Raw genomic sequence first — 23,147 nt, 5'->3', positions numbered from 1 at the left:
AACCCCACTTTGGGGAAAACCGGACCTCTCACATATGACAGAGGCCCTGGACCCCCAATTCTGGTCATCGCATGGAGTCCATACGATCAGAGACATATGGGACAAATCATCCATCCTTCCCTATGATCAGCTTGAGAAAAGATACCAACTACACCGGCACAACTATGCCATGCACTGCAAGCTCAATTTCCCCCTAACGAGATCTCCTTATCTGACAGCCCGTTAATAGGTGTCATACGATCACAGGGTCCTAGTGGCTTAATCTCACTCATATATTCTCACCTAATATGTGCTAAAGCTCAAGCTGATCCACAGTGAGTTGGATGAGTGGAAAACATTGATTCCCTCCTTGAGCGAGGAGGAACACGAAATTCTGGAATCACATAAATATGTGTCCCCCGCAATCAACAATAAGCTTATCCAATTATATATTATCCATCAAAGCTATTTGACTCCCATTAGGCTACACAAGATGGGTCGTCTCCCAAATCCGGGGTGTCACAGATGTAAACATATGCCTGCAAGTTTCTGGCACATGATTTGGGAATGTCCTGAAGTGCAAGGGTTTTGGGGGCAAGTTATTTCCCTACTCACTGATGTCGTAGAGACCCCATTGGCATTAGACCCCAAGATATGCCTATTCGGGATTCTAGATGAAGAAATATGGCCCCACTATAAAAAACATTGTTCTTTGCACGTAAGGCTATCGCCCTACGTTGGATGGACACCCGCCCTCCACGAATTGCTCAATGGAAGTCCCTAATCAATGCTGTAGTGCCTTTTGAGCGAGTGTTGTATAAACATCGTTCCCGTCCGGATAAGTTTGATAAGATCTGGGGGAAATGGTGTGAATCACCCTTAACCCAATACTGTACCTCAGTGTCCTCCTCCTCCTCGCTCACCACTCCTCCTGTACCCGAATAAAGTCCACTGAAGGTGAGAGGCTCATACTCATTTTAAACAGGGTCTTGTCTGTTAGGCGAAAAGTCAATTGGGTATTTTTGATGTCCTTCAATGAAGTGCTACCGTATCCGAACAACAGAAGTTTATTTTTTGTAATGTTATTTGTTTGCAACAATACCTCATATCCACCCACTTATCTCTTGATGAGGGTGGTCAATAATTCATATCTCCTTGAATCCTATACGTGTACTCTTATGTAACTGCATGTATACAATCCTATATGTAAGGTTGGCTTGTCTTTACTACTTATGACATGTATGGATATGTGAATTTTATTCTTTAATAAAACGAGTTCAAAAAAAAAAAGTGCGGTTGGGGGGGGGGATAGGGAAAGCGTACAATGCATGGGTAACTGTGTGTTTTGGGGTACAGGAAAGGTACAGATCACTAGCACTACTCTCACCAACATCATCAATCACAAAATAGCTATGTTGGAGAGCGTGGGGCTTGTAATATCTGCCCAAAAGTCGTCACAGTTTGCTGTCATTGGCCAGTCTGTATTGACTGGCCAATGGCAATGATCGACATCACAGGACCAATCAGATTCATCCTGTGATGTCATCAGATGGGTGTCAGCTGGCAATGCCAACACCTCCCACCAAGGTGTCACCTTGTCTCGCGACAGCGTGACGTCCAAAATGCAAGTAGTGCTCGCATCGGATATATGTCACTGCGCTCAGCGTCTGATATATCGGATGCGGAGTGTGAATAGGTTAAAAAAAAATTTGTGCGTGTGCATTTACTTGGGGACATTTTCACTTTTCTTTTTGTTACATTTAACTTTTTTTTTTGGCTTTTACAAGTTTTCCCCTGGCTCTGTTTAACCCCTTTAGACCTGTCAGTCAGCACGATGAACGGAGGAGCAGAGAAGGGAGAAGCGATAACGAACTGCATCTCCCTTCTCCCTAGGGTCTGCGGGTGCCTCTGACAGCAGCAAAAAACTGCAGTCTCTAAAGACATCTAAAGTCAGTGGGCATTACGAAAGGAGTTAAAAAGACACTCAAAACTTACAATATTTTCACATCCAACCTCATAAGAAAAATAACAAAAAGTGATCAAAAAAGTAAAATTTCAGAGCAAGTGCCAGAAAGGACAGATATTTGCCTAAGCTGAACTAAAAGATGCAAGCCGTGTCAGTTTCATTATTTCCGGCCACTTCACGATTACTAACCTCCATTTTTCTGCCTTTATAGCTGCTTTTACACTTGACCTCATTGGAAAAGGTCTAGTTTAAATCCTGATTGTGAACAAAAGTTTGCTACTAACAGTTTTATAAGCCCTAAACTAAAACAGGTTTTTGCATTGCTAACTAGTTATTCGGCATACCTTTTGTTATTATTTATATGATATCATTCTGCTATATAAAAATATTAATTAAATAATATTATATATTATTAATAGTTAATAGTTGAAATTCGGGTTTGACGAATTTGGTTCGGCAATCAATCAAGGAGCCTGTCACTTTTTCCCTGAACACAGTGCTTCTCCCGCCTCTGGGTCCGTGGGCGCCAAACCCACCTAATTCGGTATGCACAGGGCCGGATTATAGGCGGGGCTCCCGGGGCTCTAGCCCCGGGGCCCCCACCATCTTGCCCCCCCAGGGGGCCCCCACCAGATGCCACCCCCTGCGCCTCCCCTCCTGAGCCGACATCTCCCTGAAGCCCGGCCGCATCCCCGGCACAGGAGACAGCCTCCCCACCCGCCCATCTGCTTGCATGTTCAAGCTTACCGCCCCACGCCAGCCCTCCGCCTATTCCCCTGCAACGCTGAGCCACACGCCCCCCCCGGAAAAGTTGACTGCCTCCACACCCGCCCACACGCACGGCCATCCAAGCAGCCCCACTAGTACTTGCGCCACCCCCGCCCTCCGCAACTCCCCCCGCCGGAAAAAGCACCTGGCTGAACACCGCTCCCCTCCCCCGGCCGAACAAGCAACTCCCGCCGCCCCCCGTCCGAAAAAGCACCCACCCTCAGCCACTCCACCCACTCCACCCACCCGAACACGGTCCCCCCGCCCCCTCCTAACATGCGAACCAACCCCCCCCCCCTCCGCGCCCGTACAAGCAACAGTCCGGCCCGCGCCCCCCCCCCCCCCCGCGCCCGTACAAGCAAAAGTCCGGAACGCACAATCTTTTTGCGGTGTACAGCGCGGATCAGCACCCTACAGCTGCCGGCCCGCCATTGCCCTCTATGGGGACATATATGTGGCCGCAAATTTGCGGCCGTATGTACGTCCCCCCAGACGGCCGTGTAAATGAGCCCTAAATATGTATATACTGTGTATAAATGTGTATATATGCATCTACTGTGTATATGCTGTGTATATATGTGTATATATGCATCTGTTGTGTGTATATATATATACATACTGTGTATATATGTATATATGAATCTACTGTGTATATATGTATATGCTGTGGATATGTGTATATAATAATCTACTGTGTATATATGTATATGCTGTATTTATACACGCATAAATTTATATCAGCATATACACCTTAAAATATATGTATATATATGATGTGTGTTTTTGTATATGCTGTGTATATGGTATGTATGTATATGCTCTATACAGTGAATGTGTGTGTGTGTGGCTGTGCGGGCTGAGGTGTATGTTACATGGGACTGCATATCTGGTAGGGGTGAAGGTAGATATAAAGATGTGTTACTGGGGGCGAGGCGGCTGTATGTAGCTGTGTTACTGGGGGCGAGGCGGCTGTATGTAGCTGTGTTACTGGGGGCGAGACTGCTGTATGTAGCTGTGTTACTGGCGACGAGGCGGCTGTATGTAGCTGTGTTACTGGGGACGAGGCGGCTGTATGTAGCTGTGTTACTGGGGGTGATGCGGCTGTATGTAGCTGTGTTACTGGGGGCGAGGCGGCTGTATGTAGCTGTGTTACTGGGGGCGAGGCGGCTGTATGTAGCTGTGTTACTGGGGGTGAGACGGCTGTATGTAGCTGTGTTACTGGGGGTGAGGCGGCTGTATGTAGCTGTGTTACTGGGGACGAGGCGGCTGTATGTAGCTGTGTTACTGGATGCGAGGCGGCTGTATGTAACGGTGTTACTGGGGGCGAGGCGGCTGTATGTAGCTGTGTTACTGGGGGCGAGGCGGCTGTATGTAGCTGTGTTACTGGGGGCGAGGCGGCTGTATGTAGCTGTGTTACTGGGGGCGAGGCGGCTGTATGTAGCTGTGTTACTGGGGGCGAGGCGGCTGTATGTAGCTGTGTTACTGGGGGCGAGGCGGCTGTATGTAGCGGTGTTACTGGGGATGAGGCGGCTTTATGTAGCTGTGTTACTGGGGGCGAGGCAGCTGTATGTAGCTGTGTTACTGGGGGCGAGGCGGCTGTATGTAGCTGTAATTCTGGGGATGAGGCTGCTCTATGTAGCTGTGTTACTGGGGGCGAGGCGGCTGTATGTAGCTGTGTTACTGGGGGCGAGGCGGCTGTATGTAGCTGTGTTACTGGGGGCGAGGCGGCTGTATGTAGCTGTGTTACTGGGGGCGAGGCGGCTGTATGTAGCTGCGTTACTGGGGGCGAGGCGGCTGTATGTAGCTGTGTTACTGGGGATGAAGCGGCTGTATGTAGCTGTGTTACTGGGGGCGAGACGGCTGTATGTAGCTGTGTTACTGGGGGCGAGGCGGCTGTATGTAGCTGTGTTACTGGGGGCGAGGCGGTTGTATGTAGCTGTGTTACTGGGGGTGAGGCGGCTGTATGTAGCTGTGTTACTGGGGATGAAGCGGCTGTATGTAGCTGTGTTACTGGGGGCGAGACGGCTGTATGTAGCTGTGTTACTGGGGATGAGGCGGCTGTATGTAGCTGTGTTACTGGGGGCGAGCCGGTTGTATGTAGCTGTGTTACTGGGGGTGAGGCGGCTGTATGTAGCTGTGTTACTGGGGATGAAGCGGCTGTGTGTAGCTGTGTTACTGGGGGCGAGGCGGCTGTATGTAGCTGTGTTACTGGGGATGAGGCGGCTGTATGTAGCTGTGTTACAGCTGGGATAGTGGAAAGTGAGCAGGAGGATGTGTATGCATGCTACACTCAATGGGGGCCTCCACCAGATTTTGCGCCCAGGGGCCCCCACCAACCTTAATCCGGCCCTGGGTATGCATCCTTACTTTGCAGTTTGGGTCTGCTCATTACTACTCCTCTTCTATACTAGTCATGTGTGTATTAAGTGTACCATGGGTCGTGGGCTGTGTAAAAAGTGTGGGGCTTACATACCAGAATATAAAATTTGCTGCAATAAGTACATAACTACATACAGCCACTTTCTAATTACGATGGTGAACACCGTTGCAGAAAACAGCACCCAAATGTCCAAATCACCACTATTTTTCCATCTTTCAACACATAACACAAAACTATTAATACAAAGTAATAAAAAGGTCATACAGTCATATTATATATCAATAAAATAGTTCAAACGTGTTTTTTACTGCATTTGAACTTTTTTTTCCAGCTTCCTAGTACACGGCATGGGATTTTAATAGCAAAGCGGACAAAGGAAAATATTAGTTAGTAACTCATTTGGGTGGTAAAACTATCTGTCTAAAAAGGAGATAATTTTGAAAATGATGATTTTTTAAAAAATGTCAGCAATTTTTAAAAAATAAATGCCAAGCATTGTCAACCAAAATTTACCACTAAGCTGAAGAGCATGGAAAGAAAATTTATCTAATAAACACTTTGGTAAGTTAAAGTGTTCAAAAGTTATAACCGTATAAAGCTACACATGTCAGTCTATCAAATACGAACTGAGCTTTATAGAAAATCTACCAACAAAATCAAGCATGATAAACCAAGGAAACTAATTAATAGATCCAGGCACCATTATATTTGTTATTCTTTGCCTCCTTCCTTCGAAAATCAACTTTTACAATTGTGCTAATGAGCCTGAAAGACTCTGGGTAGGGTGTCTTCAGAGCCCTTCAGTGATATATTTTCACTGGTTGTTGCAATAAGCAGAGCAGGTCTTCCCTCCCCCTGTATTTTCTGCTACTGCAGCTAGATTACACAGGCAGAGGGGAAGGAAGAGAGCAGGGTGAGTCATGTTATACTTATTTTAACAGCCTGTGATACACCCACAAAATCCCCTGACTCATTAGCATAATTTTAATAGTTTATTTTATGGAAGTAGGCCATGTATAACAAATATAATGAGATTACCACAGTCACTATGCATGGACCTGTGAGTAAGTGCCCCTTGTTTGTCCATGCTTGATTTTGATGAGCTAAGAGTGTCCACTTGCTACAATACGTAAACCATATAGCAACAGACAATATAAAAAGTACTACATTTTATAATAAGCAGATAAGACATACAATGTGAAAACAGATTTGTCCAATTTTTAGCTACCCCTATGACTATGGACGGTTGCGTCCGAGATGCGTCAGTTTTAGCATATTTTTGGTGCCCAGATGGTTTTAACAAGATGAAATAGTGTTTTTATATTCTTTCTATTTCTATTTTCTAATTGCCGTGAGCTAGACTCAAAATTTTATTACCCATATTAAAGTATGTCTCAGCATAGTCCATTATATTAAAGGGGTATTCCCACAAAGACAAGTTTCTTATATGTACTCAGGATAACCAAATAACACATTCTCTAATTCGCTGTCTGTCTCTGCTGTGTGGCTGTAGCCACGTCCCCTGCACAAAGCTCAGAGACTCTCACTAATCACATCCCTTCAGCACATGGTGGGCAGAGAGAGAGGCTGTAAACTACAAACTACAAGGAGATAAGTTATCTGGGGGCAGGGGAATGCAGGTACATATCTGTGAGATGTTAATGAGCCCAGAGGGTAACAGTGTAATGGTCTATCAGCCTCTGTGTAATCATCCCATGCATGTCTGATCTGTCTCATCTCTCTTTCTATGTGTCAGTGTGTCGGTATAATGACAGAAGCCAGATGAAAGTGTATATACACCTTGCACCCTGATAATGTAACCACATTGTCACCCCACAGAACTAGATGGATAATACAGTAATGTGTCTGCTTAGAGAGTCCCCGCCCAAACCCTGGGATTTTACACTGAGAAGCCTAAAGTGTGATAGGAGATAAACAGCAATAATAATGAGTAAAATTGGTAACGGGTTAAAATGATCTTTACTGTGTTAACGTCACTAGGGGATAGAAATATATAGTAGTATAGTAATATATCATGGGTAAGTCAATATGTATATTATTTCAATAAATCAATGTTTATGTTCAGAAGTGTTAAAATTCCTCAAACTACTTACAAATGATACATAGTTTTTTAACTATGTATACAATCTACTCTTCTCCTTCCCTGAAAAGGTTGCATTATTCAGCACATATAGATAATCTGCCAACAAGATGAATGCACTAAGCCAAATGTATATATTCCTGGAAGAGTAAAAAGCAAAATAACCTAATTACTTCACCAAATACTAATTAATTGTAATTCCTCGACTCCTTGTAGGAGGCAAATTAATTAAGTGGTTAAAATGTATCCACTTACAAATCATTCAGGAGTCAAAATAAAGACCTTCTCTTTAAAGTGTATTAAAAGAAAGCTACCACCAAAATCACGCTTGATAAACTAGGAACGCTTACTCATAGATCCAGACATGGAGATTGTAGAAATTCTCCTGTATTTGTTATTCATGGCCTTCTTCCTTCTCAAATCAACTATTAAAATTATGTTAATGAGAAAGAAGGGCTCTGGGGGTGTTACCAGAGCCCCTGCATGTGACTTCACAGGGTGTTACACTTTGCTCACTAACATTGTGCGTCCGATATCCTGCATCTGTCGCTTCCCCGCTTAGGTCCAACGAAGTTCAGCTTCTTCTTCCCGGTGCATGTAAGTGCTTTGTCTTGCGACGCAAATTGAGTGTTAAATCTCGCACTCAGTCCGAATCAGTCGGAATCGTCCGAAGGCACAACCCCCGATTTCTGTCACATGAAAGCCGGCCTGCTCCAAAATCCAATTGTGTGCGACACAATCCCCTACTAAATACCTGTCCCAGCGGCGCAAATCTCAAAAATGTTGGAAACTGACGGAAATGCAATCCACAGACCCTTAGTAAATAACCCCTATTAGTTATCACCACATCCCAAAGTGTTCTAATTATCAAAATCTAAAAATGATTATTCCTGGCGTTGAACCCTTTAAAATATTGCCCAAATTTTACAAAGTTAACATTTGAAAAAAGGCATATGTCCATCAAGTTCAACCAACGAAGAGATGTGGGGGAAACAATTCTATATTATTAAAAGACCATCAATGTTATTTTTATGTAAAAAGGCATTTAGGCAATTCTTGAAGCTCTTTGCTGTCCCTACTGTGACCAGCGCCACTCAGACAATATTCTGGTGTTTTCTCCTGACCTACAGTCTTATCTGATCCATGTCCAGCAAGTTCTCAGGTGCCTAAGGGGCAATCACTTATATGCCAAGCACAAGAAATGCCAATTTCATCAGTGTAGTCTTCTGTTCCTGGGATACATCATCTGACAAAGGATTACAGATGGATCCTGCCAAGTTGTCTGCCGTACTTCAGTGGCCTAACCTAGTGGAACTACGTGCCATACAGAGATTTCCTCTCTTGTATCTCCCATTGTGGTGCTGACTAAGAAGAACGCCTCCAGCAGCTGAAGTCTGCCTTTGCCTCTGCAGCAGTTCTCACATGGCCTGACACAGAGAAGCTATTCTGGTTGGAGAGCCCAAACGTCAAACCCTCACCTGCGGCTTCTTCTCATAGACCTTCTCAGCTGCCGAGAGGAATTATTGGTGATCAGGAACTTCTGGCCATAAGGCTTGCTTTGGAGGAATGGAGCTATCTTCTGGAAGAGCTCATCATTCGGTCTATATCTACACTGACCACAAGAATCTCCTGTATCTCCAGACTGCTCAATGTCTCAATCCTCGTCAGGCTCGCTGGTGTCTCTTTTTCTCGCAATTCAACTTCCTTATTCACATCCGTCCAGCCGAGAAGAATGTCAAAGCTGATGCCCTCTCTTGTGCCTCTGATGTTGTTGGGGAAGAGGATACTACTAATTTAGGGACATTGCTCTCATGTGGCTGGGCACCCTAGGGTGCAGAAATCTGTTGCCCTCACGTCTCCTTATTACTGGTAGCCAGATCTGGTCGAGGATGATCAAGATTTTGTGGGTTTCTGTGCTTCCTTTGCCCGTAACAAGTCATTACGCCTCAAGCCAGCAGGTCTGCTGCTCCCATTGCCGATACCTAGTTGCCCGTGGACTCACATAGGCATGAACTTTATTACACATCTCCCATCTTCTTTCGGTAATAAAGTCATCTGGGTGGTGACGGATCGCATTTCTAAGATGTCCCACTTTGTTCCTCTGCCAGGTCTGCCTTCGCTCTGCGCCTTGCAAGCCTGTTCTTCCTGCACATCTTCTGGTTACATGGACTTCCCCTTTACATTGTCTCGGACCGTGGGGCCAGTTTGTTTCTTGTTTCTGGTGGTCTCTGTGTGGTCAGCTGCAGGTTAAACTTGACATCTGTGTACCATCCACAGTCCAATGGACAAGTTGAGAGGGTTAATCAGACCCTGGGGTGTTCTCCACCATTTTGTCTCCTCAACTCTCTGGATTCTGAATCTGCCAACTCCACTTCATTTACTGTTGTCTTTGGGTGACACCCACACCCACCTCTTCCTCTGTCTGAGCCTTCTGATGTTCCTGACATGAAGGATTTGGTTCAAGATCTCAAGTCCATCTGGGAGTAAACATGGCTGTCATTACTTCGGGCCTCCGACCGCACCAAAACCCAGGTCGACAAGAGACGCAGGCCTCCTCCAGTCATTTCACCAGGAGATAAGGTGTGACTGTCTTCTAGATATTGACAAAGTCCTGTTGGATGAAACACGTGTCGGGTAGGTGCTGGTCAGCATCCTCTCTCTTGTGCTCTCATACGCCAGACTTACCAGGTATACTCCATTATCTCTTTTTGTGCGCACCTTATATATGCATACATGTGTTTTGCTATTATGACTGTTTGTGATGTATTTGCACATTTTTGGCTGTGCACTAAGCACTTTAATATCTTCATTGTATTGTAAGCCCTTGTGTGCTCGCTGCCCAGCACCTATATGCTACTACCCTACTGTGATGTTCTATTTCTATTTAACTGATTCCAATAAATTTTTGACTTTTTTAATGTTATCACTTTTGCTCAATTCTTTCTTTATTGGTATTGCTTGATCTCTGAGCATCTATTATACTTTCTGTGCCCTTTATACTTCATTGTGTAAGTTGACATACTTTTATATACTTTTTTGATCCATTGGTATTTATAGGTTTTGTGTCTTCTAGATATGTCCAGCTGAAGGTTCCTAGCTACAAGCTTGGTCCTCGCTATCTGGGTCCATTTGAGGTGCTGAAGCATATCAATCCCATGGCCTATAAGCTACGCCTTCTTCCCACCATGCGCATCCCGAATTCCTTCCACGTCTCCCTTCTGAAGCCAGTCAACTTGAACCATTTCTCTCAGCAAGTACCACTTCCAGCTCCTGAGGCGCATTACACTGAAGTCTATTAAGAGAAAGAGTTCCTGGGTATTAAGTCAGTCATAGTGAAGTGGTTCTTTCCTGCTGAACAGCCAATCAAGCATCTTTCAGCCCCTTAAAACAGAAATGTTCCCTCAAAGCTCCCCAGTAATGTCCCCCGCCAGGGCAGCCATCAGGAAATTCGGGGCCCCATACAGCAAAAGTGTCTGGGCCCCAACACACCCCAAAACCGAACAAGCCTCCTGCCCCCCGCAGTGACCTTTCACAAACAGGGTTTGAGGCCTGTTGCTACGACAAGGCACACTCTTCTGGTCAGGGGCGGACTGGGAATTTAAAATGGCCCTGGAAAAAAATATAAAAGTGGCCCCATTTAACGGGCGGAGTCAAAACAAGTGGGTGTGGTCAGATAAAGTGGGTGGGGTTATAACAGACAAATTGTTGGTAGATGGCCTTAATGCAAAACAATAACATCTTTTGCTAGTAAGTGAATCTAATGAGCAAAGAATGTGACCTGTCGATTAGTAAATGATGCAAACACACAACCCGATAAGCTTTAAATAGCTTTCCCCTGTGCCATACATGTACAATTCAGAGAAATAATATATTGATACTGCCTCCTATGTACAAGAATAATGCTACAATAACACATTCAATCCTGCCTTCTATATACAAAATAAAACTACTACAATACCTTCTCCCATATACAAGCCAATTACTATATAACTACTATAATACTGCCCCTATGTACAGGAATATAACTACTATAATACTGCCCCCTATGTACAGGGATATAACTACTATAATACTGCCCCCTATGTACAAGAATATAACTACTATAATACTGCCCCCTATGTACAAGAATATAACTACTATAATACTGCCCCTATGTACAGGAATATAACTACTATAATACTGCCCCCTATGTACAAGAATATAACTACTATAATACTGCCCCCTATGTACAAGAATATAACTACTATAATACTGCCCCCTATGTACAAGAATATAACTACTATAATACTGCCCCCTATGTACAAGAATATAACTACTATAATACTGCCTCCTGTGTACAGGAACATAACTACTCTAATACTGCCCCCTATGTACAAGAATATAACTACTATAATACTGCACCCTATGTACAAGAATAGAACTACTATAATACTGCCCACTATGTACAGGAATATAACTACTATAATACTGCCCCCTATGTACAGGGATATAACTACTATAATACTGCCCCCTATGTACAAGAATATAACTACTATAATACTGCCCCCTATGTACAAGAATATAACTACTATAATACTGCCCCTATGTACAGGAATATAACTACTATAATACTGCCCCTATGTACAAGAATATAACTACTATAATACTGCCCCCTATGTACAGGAATATAACTACTATAATACTGCCCCCTATGTACAGGAATATAACTACTATAATACTGCCCCCTATGTACAGGAATATAACTACTATAATACTGCCCCCTATGTACAAGAATATAACTACTATAATACTGCCCCCTATGTACAGGAATATAACTACTATAATACTGCCCCCTATGTACAGGAATATAACTACTATAATACTGCCCCCTATGTACAAGAATATAACTACTATAATACTGCTCCCTATGTACAGGAATATAACTACTATAATACTGCCCCTATGTACAGGAATATAACTACTATAATACTGCCCCCTATGTACAGGAATATAACTACTATAATACTGCCCCCTATGTACAGGAATATAACTACTATAATACTACATATATACACAGAAGCGAACATGAAAAAAATCAGTATTTATCATATACAGCTACAGAAAACACACGAGATCCTCACCTATTACATCCAGAGACATCAGGTGACGTTTCCTCGGATTGTACTTGTTCCTCATCTTCTCCATTAGTTCCACCATCTCCTTGTCTCTTCCTCCAGGTACACAGCTTTCCTGCAGAGTTTACCACACAGACGTCTTATGTTCTGCACTTTCCCATTGTCCCTTCTTCTGCTATAACCTATACTGTGCCACAAATACTGTAATAGAGCCCCCTGAAATATTAGTACCACACAAATAGTGCCCCATAATGTAACACCCCTACCCCAGACATATAATTAATGGCCCCAGCCTACCCCAGACATAGAATTTATGCCCCCAACCTACCCCAGACATAGAAATTATACCCCCTGCCCGCCCCCTGCCAGCCCCAGATATAGAATAATCCCCCCACCCCTACCCCAGACGTATAATTAATGCCCCCTGCCAGGCCCAGATAAACATTAATGCCCCCGCCATATAATTAATGCCCCCTGCCAGCCTTAGATATAGAATAATGCCCCCCGCCCCAGACATATAGTTAATGCCCGCTGTCAGCCCCAGATATACAATAATGCCCCCCGCCATATAATTAATGCCCCCTGCCCGCCCCAGACATATAATAATGCCCCCTGCCCGCCTCAGACATATAATTAATGCCCCCTGCCAGCCCTAGATATGGACTAATGCCCCCCCCCCCCGCCCCAGACATATAATTAATGCCCCCTGCCAGCCCCAGATATAGAATAATGTCCCCCACCATATAATTAATGCCCCCCTGCCAGCCCTAGATATAGAATAATGCCCCATGGCTAGGCATAAAATTAATGCCCCCTGCCAACCCCAGATATAGAAAAATGCCCCCCTGCCATATAATTAATTCCCCCTGCCAGTCCCAGATATAGAATAGTGCCCCCTGCCATATAATGAATCCCCCCCTTCCCGATATACAATAAAGCCCCCCATTCTATAATTAAAAAAAAAACAAAAAACACATAATACTCACCTCTTTGGAGCAGGTTTCTTCCCGTCTTCCCTCGGTCTTCGGCGGCTTGGTGCAGAGGCGCGGGATAGTGACGTCACTGCTCCGCGCCTCTTACACCAAGCCGCGGAGCTACACGGAGGCAGGCGACTGGACAGCTGACAGCTGGTAAGTCAGCCTCCTCCACACTACACAGGTCGCGCAATGAAGTCAATTGCGCGACCTGTGTAGCTGAATGTATACACAGACGCAGAAGCAGCGGTGCTGCGCTGCGTCTGTGTACTAATTAATAGTACCTGCATCGTACGATCGTACGATGCAGGTACTATAGATTAAATCAAAAGTTGTAGGGAGGGAGTGCGGGCCGGCCCCGGAGAAGCTCCGGACCGGCCCAGGACCGACCGGCCCACCGGGAAAATTCCCGGTGTGTACAATGGCCAGTCCGCCCCTGCAGACCGCACAGTCTGCGGCCCACCGGCCGGGCCCCCGGGCCCCCCCCCTAGTGTCTTAGAGTCCGGGCCCCATAGGGCAGTACCAGTTGTACTGCCCTATCGGCGGCCCTGTCCCCCGCACAGCTCCCAATAGGTAATGTGCCCACACAGCCCCTCACTGAGTAATGTGCACACATATAGAGTATATATTGTGTGTGGATTGTGAGGGAAAACTATAATTTCAGTGGAGGAAAGTGAGAGAATGATGTTAGGAAGGCTGGGGATAAAAAGAGTGCACACAATGCTTCATCAGTTTGTATTTTTCCAGTCTATTTACAGTTTGATAGAATGTTGATTTCACATGGCGAGGAATTAATGGTGTTATTGACCTTTAAGAAATTAATTTTTAAAACCTGACATAAAAATATGGCCTAAATTAAAGAAGAGTCATGTTTAAACTGGCAATTACACCAGGTACCCATTGTCACCTTTTCACTGCATCAGTTAACATAGGAGTCACATTCTATACTATTGGCATCATGCCTATCATCCAAGAGTTACAGTGCCAATTTGCCTGGAGTGCCCCTTTAATTTATATTTTCTATGATTTTAATGAAGTGATGTCTGGAACAGATGGCTTTGTAGACTGACAGCAGCCGTCATATATGATTTATTTCATACAGCCTGGGTGGTTGTGAAGAGAAGTGTTTTCATTTTCAGCCTTCTGACTTATAAATGGAACTTTAAACCCTTAACGAAAGCCTCTTAATTGACTTATTCTTATCATTCATTAATACCTACCACAATCGTAATTGTCTGCAATTTATACCCAATTACCATCACGGAGATGATTACAAGCTGAAACATAAGTTGCTATAAATCATGATACTTAAGGCATTTCAATCTTCATATTGCTTTTGTCACATAAACCATTGTGCAATGAAACAATTAGATCACTAGAAAAAAAGACAAAAGAAATAATGAAAGATTAAACAACATGACTGCAGGGGTTATTTCAAAGTTTTTATACAATTTTAAAATTAAGTTTGCAGATAGAGGATTTCTTCATTAATGGCTCCACTTCTGGCTTACTTCATACTACCTCGTATTGTAAGCCATGAGAGTGAAATCTTGTATATCTTTCCTTTTTTAAATGACATTGTCCCTCTACATGCCTGTAAACCCAAGCAATGAGGTCCCAAAGCTGTATGCAAATGACCTGTGAAATGTCCAATGAGTCATTAGCATATTCAAGCTGTCCAGCTTATTCATGAGTGGGAGGTACAGCCACACCCCCAGTGCTTGACTGACAGCTGCTCCATGTAATGGCTGCTCCATGTGCTTGCTGGTGGCCATGCCTCCTGCAGTCTGTGTGTACATGTGTATAGGAGAGATACAACAGCTCCAGGATGCAGCCATGTATATAGCAGAACATGTCAGGTACTAGTGTAGCTGATGTCTGTGTCTTAGGAGGATGCAGCATGTCAGCAGATACACTAGCAATGCTTTACTATACATTACACACAGACATGAGCAGGGGGAGGAGAGGGGAGTGTTAACAGGGGTGACATCACTGCCTCTGACCATGTGACCAGCCTCATTTACATAATAAAGAATAGATGATTTTATAATGATTAATGTATGAAATGACTAGATAAAGGCTGTGATGGATCCTTGTGAGCTGCTCCAACAGGTAGTAGTGGCCGAAATAGTGACAGAGACCTGATGACAGGTGTCCTTTAAGCTTAGACCATACAAAGCTGCAGACAGTGTCAGGTATCACCCTAAAGGTATGTGTAATCATTCCTTTGTGTGTTGTTACTAGCTGTGAAAAATCAATTTATATCTATTTATATTCCAGGATTGCAGCTGGATTAAGAGCACTTTGGTAAACTGGTAAAATTATGATCATTTTCCATCTTTCTACTGTGTTGCTGTCCTCAGGAGGTCAATATGATTGAAAGTGAGCAATAAGTTACTGCTTTAATTTTTGGTTGGCACCTCATGATAAATTAGCAGGGTTTTGGGTTGCAGTTTGGGCACTCGGCCTCTAAAAGGTTCGCTATCACTGTCCTATAGTATTTAAACAGAACCCCAAGAGTACAGTCACACGTTGCAGTTAAAACTGCATCACAATCAGCTTTGAGGTGGTTTTAGGTGCAGTTTTGTCAATTTCACTGGTGAAAGACATGAACTGAACGGGTGAATTTGATTTTGAAGGAGAAAGCTTTTCCACAAATTTCATTCACCTGTTGATTTGATGTATTTCACTTGTTAAAATAAGTAATACCACCTAAAACCACCCAAAACTAATTGCGATGCAGTTTTAACTGCTACGTGTGACCACACCCTGTGTGGCTGTGCAGCGGTTAATTGAAGAGATCTCTCCAACTAATGCAGCTCCAATAAGCTTCAATCCTAAAAACTAAATGCATTTTAAAAAGAATGGCACTCACCATAAACAGATAGGGGCAGATTTACTACCCGGTCCATTTGCGATCCAGCGGCGCGTTCTCTGCGGTGGATTCGGTTCTTACTGCGAATCACTAAGGCAGTTCCTCCGACGTCCACCAGGTGTTGCTGCTGCGCTGAATGCACTGGAGTTGACCAAGCCGGGCCGAGTGGAGGTAAGTGCGTGTCGAGCGACACTTTTTTTTTTTTTAAAATGCGGCAGTATCTCCAAATCCGCCTCCGATTTCTGTCGCGTGCACGCCGGCGCCGATGCGCCACAATCCTATCCCCTGCACCAAAAACCTGCAGCAATACAGGGAAAATCGGCGCAAATCGGAAATATTCGGGTACCACGTCGGGAAAAAGCGAATCGGGCCCTTAGTAAATATCCCCCATAATCTTTATGTTCCATCTTTATTTTGGTTTAGTGCTGGTGTACAGAGATGGGGAGAAGATTTAATAGTACAGACAACAAGCAACTGCCATTCTCAGCTTAAGCGCTTCATCTGGCTTTTAAGGTCACGGATCCACAGATTTCCAGGGCCACGCTACCTAAAAGTAATTTTGCATTCTTTGTAGATATGAAACAGCTAGATAGATATCAAACAGATATTATGGGGCATATTTATCAGGGTCTCTTCGCCACGTCAGTTATTGCTAGCACTTGCAATTATTTTGTCCTCTCCGCCACCTGCACGTCAGTGGGACATGAGGGGAGGCGTGATCGACAGCAAACCCCATCTATCCATGAAGAGGGCTCACCCCTCTTTATACAGCCTCAGCACCTCTCCGCCGTATATAACAGGTTAATAACATTGAGCAATTGTGTCCCATATGACCCTTTTGTGGCACAACTGAACTAGTCTTGATGCTAGGAGATGCTCCGGTGTTCAGTCGCACTGTGCACCAGATTTAACATGCAAAGTCCGACAGAATTGTGTCACAATTATGCCTTATGTTAAAGGTGCACCAAAAAAGTGAATGGGCATGGGATTTAGGACTAAGAAAATATGTATGAGGACAGTCTTATTTCTTAGAACAAACTATGGTGTTTTGTTAACTTTACAGACAAGGGTATGTCAAGGACATAGTCTTCACACTATTAATAGTCATATGCTATTACTGCGCAGCAATGCACTGCAGTTACAGTGTAATCATAAAACTGAACAAATCACAACAGTTATTAGTAATTATCAGCTGCAAATGATTATAATGGTCATGTGAAGACTTTATAACTACTTTGACTCCTCTCAGTCCAGTTCACACTAAGGACTCTGGATTCAAATGACCTGGTATGAGATTATTCATAACATAAAATAAATTAAGCATGTAAAACACATTATAAAGGTCATAACTGCTGGAGTGGAACCAGTCTGAAGAACGTCGGGACCCTGCTCTTCGCTCCAGTTAAGTCGCTAACACTTGCTTCTTCAGTTGCATTAGTAATGAAATGACAGATAAGATAAGTCGCAGTGAAAGGGATGAAACCAGAAGAGGTCAATGCCGGGAAAGTTATAAGCTAAGTCCCATGTCAGTGTAAGTCATTTTCTGTGCATGAGAATCAGCCTTTCTCCACAGAGATAATGCTTAAATAAGATATAGGAACTACAAGACATGCTATTTAGGACAAGATAACCAGAGGCTCTCTCGTTTTAACCCACTTGTTACAATGTGCGATTTGCACATTTTAATGAATGAGGTGGAAAATCCCCATATACTGCCATATATATAGGAAAATAGCGCACAAAGTCTAAAATGGCACTTTATCTCTCCCTGTGACGTCATCGGAGGGTAGCAATCGGTCACCGGGAGACCCCAGGCTGTCTCATTTTAACCATGAAAGGAGATTTTAATTTTTGTAAATGCATGAAAACATTATAAAACAAATACAAATTTGGTATGCCTGTGATTGTACCAACCCAAAAAATAAAACATGTCATTTGGGGGGCAAAGTGTAAGCTGTAAAATCCAAGCCAACAAGAAAACAGTACAAATATGTTTTTTCACCATTTTCACTGCATTTAGATTTTTATCCCGCTTCCGAGTACTTGGCATGGAATATTCAATTCCATCACTATGAAGTGCAGTTTGTTACACAGAAAATAAGCCCTCACAGAGCTCTTCCAGTGTAAAAAAATAAATAAAAGAAAATAAATAAAAAATTATGGACTTTTGAAGGTGGGGAGTGAAAAATGAAAATGAAAAAAAACAAAAAAGGGCCAGGTCGTTAAGGGGTTAAAATAGAAGTTTTTTTTTTTTTTATAGCAAATTAAACAAAATATATGCAATAGGCAAATTTTAGGTTTGTAGAAAAAATGCAGACAGCTTTTTTTCATACATAAAACCTACATTCTTGTAGGTTTTGCTTATTTATCAAGATGAAGTATATTTTTGTGAAGTAGCAATTCTGTAGCATCCATTATTAGAGTTATATTTGAGCTGTACCTCTGTTATGCCTCCTAAAAAATCTTGAAAGATATGAGGACCGGGTGCTATCAGCTAATTAACCAATCAGTATTGACTGTGGCATACCATCTGGGGATATGTCTCTTTCACAATTATACTAGTTATCAGCTATCAAAAAAGAAACTTTAACATATTGACTTTATGAGCAATGTGAGTATTTACTGTAAATGACATTTTAATGGTAGTTACTGTTTTTTAAGAATGAGATGATCATAAATTAAGACCCAAAGTTTAATTGCTTACAGAGACTGCATTTGAATATAATGTCGTAGGTCTGTTGGCCAAGGAGATATGAAGGATCCCCTGAAGTGTGGCACAGCATCATCTCTATTAAGATATGTATATTCATAGTCATAGCTGTCGTGGCACACAAGTGTCAGATGTTATATGGTAATCAGAGGATGCAGCTACAGTGATAAGTAATGTACGGCAGTGGCTCAGGGTCGTGGAGACCTTCATGACTCTTCTTCCATAAACACTACATGTGTATTAGCAGCAGAATAATTCCTGTAGGCAGCTTCATCTCCAATTCCTAATTTTCCTAATGTTTTATTAATGCTCAGTCAGGAGCACTACGAGACCCAGGACATGTGAGAAAGATCTGTAATATCTGATGGATATTCTAGTGCTGTAGTTAGGGCATGAGTACCTCATTCGGCTGACATAGGGTGGATGTCCCCCTACAGCATTTAACCTCTACCTAGCAATGCCCTTTTTTTCTTTTCCTTTAAAAATGGTTGTTATGAGGGTTCGTTTTCTGTATTACTTCCTAGTTTCAGTATTCAAAATTCCATGCCATGTACCGTGAAGCTGGAAAAAAATTCCAAATGTGGAAAAGATTTACGAAAAAAGCATTTTTCTCCATATTTTTGCATGTCTTTTGTACAGTAAGTTCCTCCATAGGTTTTATTTTGCTTTAATAGATTCATGGCTCAGGCTTCACATCTTGTTGGACCAAGAAATTATATATCTGAAGGGAGAAGAATGAAAGAAGGTGCCAGGTGGTGGAAATGTCCAATGAAAAGAAAAAACATATACTGCTCACCGATCTGCTGCTCCACATGTTCCGGGGATCCATACAAATGCTGTGTCATATCCAATAAGCAAGCAAAGAAATGGTCTCTTCGTAGAGCACTATTTCTTTTTAATGTCCATAAAAAGTATACAGGAATATCCTATAGACCATATGAGGAAAAAGGCCTACACATTTCCGGCACACATGGCACCCTTAATCATGGCTGTGATTGTGTCAAGGAAGGAACAGCTACAAAATAAAAACACATGTAAAAGATTGGCGACACAGGCATATTAATGCATATGTATTGAATTTTATAGAGACCATTTCTGTACATAACCCCCCAAATGAGCTTAAAAAAACAAATGAAAATACAGTAAAAATCCCTACCAGTGCCTGCAGGTGACGTTTCCTCGGACTGTAGTTGTTCTGTATCTTCTCCATTAGGCTCCATGTCTCCTCTTCAGCCATGTGTCCTCCCTGTGGAATTTACCACACAGACATGTTATGTTTTTCATTGTTCTTACATCTTGTTCCCTAACAGTGTTATCCTGCAACTACCACAAACACTCTCCCTCAATTACTGTAATATGGCAAAATTTGCAATGCTTGAAATTGTTGCAATGTACATTATACTGTCCTTATACTGTAGTGTACATTATACACTACAACGCCCTTATTGTGCCACCCACCTAATAATGTCCCCAAAACAAAGATCAACAGGTAATAATGCAAAACCTTTGGCCTCTGCTTATGTTCCTTCAATGTGACCCAACTCTGAATCTAATCAGGTGCAGTGAAAGGAGCCACCTAATAATACCCACACTAAATCGCAAAGCGGAATGGTCTTGCTGCGGAAGGTTCCACAGGTGGGACTAGCCTGTGGTGGCTGCCAAGGTAGTAATGCAGGAACAGTCTGTAAGCGGGTGACAATGGCACAAGAAGGCACAGTAGGACTCATGTCAGGAAACGCAGGAGCTGGCACATGGATCAAGAACACAGCAACGGACTGGGCCACGGATCAGGAACACAGGAACGGACTGGCACATGGATCAGGAACACAGGAATGGACTGGCACATGGGACAGCAGGATACACAGGAACGCTGGATGCACAGGAACGCAGGATACACAGGGGGGCTTTCTCTTTAGGGGATGGCTTGAAGATCCGGCAAGATCCGGCAGGCACATATAGCAGGCCAGCGCCAATTATCAGCGTGCTGGCCCTTTAAATCATTGCGAGCCAGCTCGCGTACGCCCTCCGAGCCGCGGGAGCCAGAGAGACCGCCATTGGAGCCAGGAGAGGTAAGTTGTGCTGGGCTCCGGGGACACACCGAGGGACACGGGTGTGCCCGCGATCTGAGACAGGGATTGCAGGAACACCCATGACACCATGCTGTTTAAAAGAAACTAAAAATAGCTACATGTTACTTATTGTTTCTGCAGCAGGAATATACATACTACTTAAGCAATCTGTGCTGTTGACCTTCTCTCAAAGAATAGGGTAAAAAAAGGGAGTTGACAACAGACAAACTGAATGAGGAATAAACATTTACAGTGGAAACATTCTCACCCAATTCAATACTGCAATCTTCAAGAATTTTCATTCCATCCCATACACTCGGGTGTCTCCAAACATTTCCAGTATGAGTTATTCAATTACTTGAAACATTTAATTGTTTTGTAAACTCCACGGGTTCAGCATCCACAAACCTAGAGCCTTATTATGCTCAACTATTCGAGATCTGGGTCTATGTTTGGGGAAAAACCACATGCTTGTGATTGGGATGGTCATGTGACTCTGCAGTATAAGAGTAGGGTCACATGTTCAGACGCCATTCTAAATACCAGACTAGGGAGAACTAGGGAGAGGTTGCTTCTCGTCATAGGGTCAGTAAGCTAGGCAGGGACTTTTCATACAACAGCAATTTCCCTGTTGCTGCTATTATAAGGGACAGGTACAAATCTGAAGTAGATGCCCTTACTGGGGTACTCTGAAGAACTGCAATAGGCTGCTGTAACACAGGGATATTCTTACTGCTTTTAGAGAATTATACAGCAATATAGATAGAAATATTAGCATTTACTGCATCATCCAGCAAGCTCATTGAAGGTCCTGTCTCTATATAGTTTGGAGCTCCAGAAAAGTCATAAATCATCAATCATACCTTTTCTGTAAAATTGCTCCTGTCAATTAATATTGTTTTACGTATACTTTACTAAAAGTTCTATTGTCCATCAATAGTGCACACTTATATGTAGATCATAAAAGTGCTGTTGTCCATTAAAATATCACACTGATATGAGGATCATAAAAGTTCTGTTGTCCTTTATTAGCAAACACTGATCCAAAGATCATAAAAATTCTGTTGTCCTTTAATAGCAAACAATGATCCAAAGATCATAAAAGTTCTGTTGCCCATCACTAGAGCACACTGATCCAGACATCATAAAAGCTCTGTTGCCTGTTAATAGTGCTCTCTTATATGTAGATAATAAAAGTGCTGCTGTCAGTAAATAGCGCCCACTAATATATGGATCTTAATGGTTCTTTTGTAGCGTGCAGTAATGCCTAGATCAAATGTTTGCATGCCATTTTTTTGGACTTAAATTAATCTGTGATCGATAATGTTCATTAAGATCCGCAATAAATTTATCATATGGATTTTTGATTACTGCACAGCCAAAAAATCAAGCTGCATGAAAAATACAGTGAGGAAGAAGCGTTATATAGTGTTTCCTCTCTGGTATAGCGGGTAGTCCACTAAGAAGGTCCCATAAAGGATTAACAGGATGCAGACGAGGACAAGGATGACTGTATTGGTTGATGTATCCAAGGGTCTCCAAAGATATGGTAAAGTTCCTCATCCTGCTTTTTGTTTTCCTAGGCCTGCAACATGCCCCTGAGCTACAGCGATGAGTTTAAGACTAGAGCTATTCCGTACATCAATGGCGCCGCTTGCATATTTCTCCATCATTAATAAAACAGATTTGGACCTTGAATAATAGTCATCCTCCAATGAGATTTTATCCAATCTACACTGAATATTATCCATCAAAGAAAACTGGCGAAGACTTAACAAACCCTCATTTTCAGGGAAACTTTAATAAATGATTATATGGCTTCTGTTATCATCTGGAGGGGAACATAGTCCTCTGTACCTACCACTGAGCCCTCGGATGGGAACTCCACCACTTGTGCATTCTCTTTTTATAGTGTGGATCCAGCAATGGGAAAATGCAGGGCATTCCTCTCACTGTCATAAAAGATGCTACTGAAAACACCTGGCCTTTCCTCTCACTGCCATGAAATACACAATACGTATCCAAACACACCTTTGGTCTGTTCATCACTAAAGAAAAAATGAGTTGTGTAGTTTGTTTTTGTAAAAAAGTTTTTTTTGAAACTTTCTGTTTTTCAAAAAAGTTAACGTTTTTCTTTTTCAAAAAGTTTCAGTCACTCTAGTAATTTTGAGCTAATTTTTCCCTACTTTGGATGGAGTGTGATCTTTCACT

The 23,147-nt window shown here is 42.9% G+C and overlaps 1 long non-coding RNA gene across 1 annotated transcript in view; it reads left to right on the top strand.

Annotated features, from left to right (window-relative positions):
* Window positions 1–22,946, top strand: part of LOC140068887 (uncharacterized) — a 119,772-nt gene extending 96,826 nt beyond the window's left edge. Inside the window, exon 3 of the long non-coding RNA XR_011848614.1 lies at window positions 22,520–22,946. This is a non-coding gene — a long non-coding RNA (uncharacterized lncRNA). The remainder of the gene's footprint in view (window positions 1–22,519) is intronic.
* The last annotated feature ends 201 nt before the right edge of the window (window positions 22,947–23,147 follow it).

This window comes from Engystomops pustulosus, chromosome 7 (assembly GCF_040894005.1).
Source record: "Engystomops pustulosus chromosome 7, aEngPut4.maternal, whole genome shotgun sequence".
Taxonomy (NCBI): Eukaryota; Metazoa; Chordata; class Amphibia; order Anura; family Leptodactylidae; genus Engystomops; species Engystomops pustulosus.
Note: the sequence above shows the minus strand (reverse complement) of the source record. Positions and strands in the feature narration are given on the sequence as shown.